Source organism: Lolium perenne, chromosome 2, assembly GCF_019359855.2.
Source record: "Lolium perenne isolate Kyuss_39 chromosome 2, Kyuss_2.0, whole genome shotgun sequence".
Classification (NCBI taxonomy): domain Eukaryota; kingdom Viridiplantae; phylum Streptophyta; class Magnoliopsida; order Poales; family Poaceae; genus Lolium; species Lolium perenne.
The window spans coordinates 81,883,096-81,887,839 of NC_067245.2; positions in this window are offsets into that span (position 1 = coordinate 81,883,096).

Here is a 4,744-nt window from a genome sequence, read left to right on the forward strand (position 1 = left end):
CTACCTAATTGACCACTCCCATCACTCGAATGGAGGAAAAATGGGACAAGATTTTCGGCAATAAGCCTTGCGGTGATATAAGCGGGCCAATTCGACGAGAGGTGACGAAATTTTTCTGGCGGGATTTTCGTGGCTTCGCGCGTGCTCGTGCCATCTCCCAGCTTACATGCACAGGGCGCAGCTTTTTTCCTTTCCGGCCGCCTGAAGATTGGCTCGCGAAAAATGGAGGGATCGAGTCGTTTCTCCACGTGCAGCGTAAATGGTGCTTTTTGAAGCCTGTGATCCAAGGTTTCGAGACGGGCCGACATACCAAACGTGCGAATTTTGGTCCACTCGAAGCGAGAAATAAAACTGTTGGCAACCAATTACGCACTTGGTGGTTCATGATTCTTAATATTTAAAACGGCAGAAAACAGACTAACTGCAAAGTAGTGCGATTTGGTTAAACATTGCACGGGCACGTAGAAAGGCATTTCTCACTTGTAGGTCATTCTGCATTATCCATTTCCCCAACTACCACAATTTTGGCCTCTATTTCGCTTACTTCTAGAACGTAAGTACGATCCGGCACCTCGTGATCATGCATCCTGTTAGATGTATATATCTGTCTATTGTAGTTTCCCCATATGTTGGGGGGTTTTCTGCATATGTGCACCTGTACATGTACTATATATTGTCGCCTTTGGCCCCCTCGTAATACAACAAGTATATTGCTCTAACATGGTATCAGAGTTTAGGTTAGCTCCTCCTCCTCCATCGCAGCCGCCGCCGCCGCCCGCCCCGGCATATTGCCGCCGCGTCCCGGCCGCCGGCGCTGACTTTTCTCGTCGCCGGCCCCGTCTGCCGATTCCGCCGCCGCTGTCCACCCCGATTCCGCCCGGCCGATTTCCCCGCGCGTGGCCCCCGGCCGGCCGATCCCGATTCGCGGCCGATCCCGATTCCGCCCGGCCGATTTCCCCGCGCGTGGCGCCCGCCCGGCTGATCCCGATTCGCGGCCGATCCTGCTGCGTGGCAACCCACGCTCCGCCTGCCTGCTCCCGCCTGCTCCCTGCACGCCGGCCGGCCGATTCTGGTGCGTGCCTGCTCCGTGCCTGGCTTTCCGTTTGCTGCTCTCAATTTGGCCGCCGTTCGCCAGCAGGTCTGCAGGTGCTCCGTTGACTGCTAACATCCAGATCGTGTAAAAAAAAAAGACAAGAAAAAAAAGAAAAAAAGAGCGAAAAAAAACTACCGTCGGCTGTTGTTATCCGATGTCTTCTTCCGCTGATCTCGCCTTATCTTTGGGCCTCCCTTCGGTACTTGGTCTTTGTCCGCTGCCTCCGTTTGCGGCCTCTTCACGCGGCTCTGCCCGCGCTTCACCGACTCCGTCTACGTTGGTTCGCCGCTCTATACCGACTTTCGCGGCCTCTTCCTGCGGCTCTGGCTGCGCTTCGCCGATTTTGTATCCCTCGGACTGCCGCTCTACATCGACTTTTGCGGCCTCTTCATGCGGCTCTGCCCGCGCTTCGCCGACTTCGTCTACGTCGGCCCGTCGTTGTACATCGACTTTTGTGGCCTCTTCCCGCGGTTATGGCCGCGCTTCGTCGACTCCGTCTGCATCGGCCTGCCGCTCTACATCGACTTTCGCGGCCTCTTCACGTGGTTATGACCGCGCTTTGCCGACTCTGTCTTCATCGGCGTGTTGCTCTCCGTCGCCCCCTTTGGTGGCCTCTGTGCGTGTGGATGATAGCTTCTCGTCGGCACCTGATTGTACGTCGACCTTTCCAGTCGCGCCCCTCTCTGCGCATGAGATAGCGCAGCTTCACTGCCTGCTTGATGCTTGGGATTCCAGTTTACGTCAGCAGCCTCGCGGTCAGAGTCTCCGCCCTCGTCCTCATTGCACCTACTGTGGCAAGGTTGGCCACACTTCCTCCACCTGCTGGACGCGGGATCCCAGTTTACGTCAGCAGTTCCAGGATCGTCAGCAGGCTGGCTCTTCAGGATCTTCTGCAACTGCAGTTGCACTCTCTGATCAGGACATTCTTAGGGGTCTTCGTGGTCTGCCCGCTACTCCAAACTCTTCCTCGCCGAGCGCTGCTGGTTCTGTGACTGGCTCTTCTGGCATTGCGCGACCACCACTTTCTACACAGTCAGGTACGTCCCCGTGGTATCTGGATTCTGGAGCTTCCTTTCATATGACCTCTGAGTCTTCTATTCTATCTGCTCTTCGGTCTCTTATTTCTCCTGTCCGTGTTGTCACGGCCGATGGTACCTCTATTCCTGTTTCTAGTACAGGCACCCTTTCTACTCCCTCTTTCTTTGTCCCTGATGTTTCTCATGTTCCTCGCCTTCAGATGAACCTTTTCTCTGCTAGCCAGCTCACCGATTCTGGTTGTCGCGTCATTCTTGACGCTGAGTCTTGTGCGGTTCAGGATCGTCGCACACAGGCTCTGGTTGGAGCTGGCCCTCGTAGCCGTCAGTCTCTGGGGCTTTGGGAGTTAGACTGGCTTCGTGTTCCTTCCGCTGCCACTTCATCTGCCAGTTCTCCTCCGGTTGTTGCCTCTGTCACCGGCTCTTTTCAGCAGTGGCATCATCGTCTTGGTCACCATTTCCTGAGGGTATCTTTAACGGGGCGATGCAAACGCGTTTGCCTCCGTTTGTGTTTGGAGATGTCTTTAGGATAGCCTCAATGCGTCTTCTCGAGAGTTCCGACGAGGAGAATGACGAAAACGCGGGCGTCATCGATGCGACTATGGACGCGTGTGACCATTTTCGGCGTCCGATATGCACCGTTCCGTTGGAGGGCATCTCCAATGAGCGGATGCAAAACGGACTTTAAAAGTAACTGTGGGCGTCCGTTTGCATCGGCCCGTGGACATTAAATCGGATGTACATGACCTTTGCGTTCGTTTGCGTCGGGGGTATGCCCAGGGGACCGACGAAAAATATTGCGGTTTAACGTCCCGTCGAGGCATGCCGCCGACGACTACCACTTCTCGCGCAAGGACCGATGGTTCCTGTGCACGGCCAGTAGATTGGTGCTTTTTCGCCGCCGTTTCATGCGCATGGGAAGCGGCTTGCGCGCGATCGGATTTCCCCACCCCACCGTGCCTATATATAGTCGATGCCTGCAAGCGAGAAGGGAACACCTCAATACCATAGAAATCATCCATGGCCGAGCATGACCGCATCTGGGCTCACCTTGTTGAGATGACCCGCCACGCCTACTCGGATGATCTGGACCTTTGATACGTCTCCAAAGTATCTATAATTTTTTATGTTCCATGCTAGTTTTATGCCAATAGCTACATGTTTTATATGCACTTTATATCATATTATGGCATTTATTGGACTAACCTATTAACAAGATGCCACAGTGCCAGTTTCTATTTATTATGTCTGTTTATTGCAGAAAAGGCCAAAAAACCAAAGTGCTCGGAAAAATCCAGAAAAATTACAGAAATTCTATTTCGCTAGAAGACCCACGGAGCCAGAAGGGCCAGGTCAGAGGAGGCCCACGGCCTCCTCCCCATCCACTGGCACGGCCAGGAGGGGGTCGGCGCCGCCCTATGGGGTGGGCCCCTCGGGCACCCCCTCGCGCCGCCCTTTATCCCTATATTAAGCTCCTGCCCTGAAAACCCTAAGGAGATCAACGATTTCTCCAGAAGAGTTCCGTAGCTCCGCCGCCACCAAAAACCCTAAGGAGATCAACGATTTCTCCAGAAGTCTCTGTTTCGGCACCCTGCCGGGACGGGGAATTGCCCCCGGAGCCATCTCCATCGACTCCATCGCCATCTTCATCACCGTTGTTGTCTCCCATGATGAGGAGGGAGTAGTTCTCCCCCGAGGCTGAGGGCTCTACCGGTAGCTATGTGGTTCATCTCTCTCTCCCATGGTGTGATCTTTATGTGATCATCAGCTTTGTAATCTAGTTGAATATGTAGATGTTACTCTTGTCTATTATGCACTCTGGAGGATACTTTAATATGAACTCTAGAGTCACTCTCCACGGTGTGATGGTGACAGTGTGCGCATCGTGTGTGATTCCTTTATGACGTTGTGGACTTGTTTACTCCGGCTTGAGGTATGCTTTTGCAACCCTACACAATGAATGGTGTTTGTTATCCAACAAGAGAGTGTTTGAGAGTAGCATTTATTTATTTAATTATGTGATCATTGTTGAGAGTGTCCACTAGTGAAAGTATGATCCCTAGGCCTTGTTTCTAAGCATTGAAACACCGTTTCCAACAAGTTCTGCTACATGTTCGCTTGCTGCCATTTTTATTCCAGATTGCAATTACTACTTATAATCATCTATATTACTTGTATTTCACTATCTCTTCGCCGAACTAGTGCACCTATACATCTGACAAGTGTATTAGGTGTGTTGGGGACACAAGAGACTTCTTGTATCTTAATTGCAGGGTTGCTTGAGAGGGATATCTTTGACCTCTACCTACCTGAGTTCGATAAACCTTGGGTGATTCACTTAAGGAAAACTTGCTGCTATTCTACAAACCTCTGCTCTTGGAGGCCCAACACTGTCTACAGGAATAGAAGCGTCCGTAGACATCAAGTTATTTTCTGGCGCCGTTGCCGGGGAGGTAAGGTAAAAGGTATTCACATCCTCCAACTACTAAGCTATTTCCTAGCACTGTTGCCGATGTGTGAGTGCTCGAAGCTATTTCCTTTAGATTCTGCAATTATATCTTTTTGTTTCTTTTTTTTATTTCACTAGTTAGGCTTAATGGAAAACAACAAAAAAATT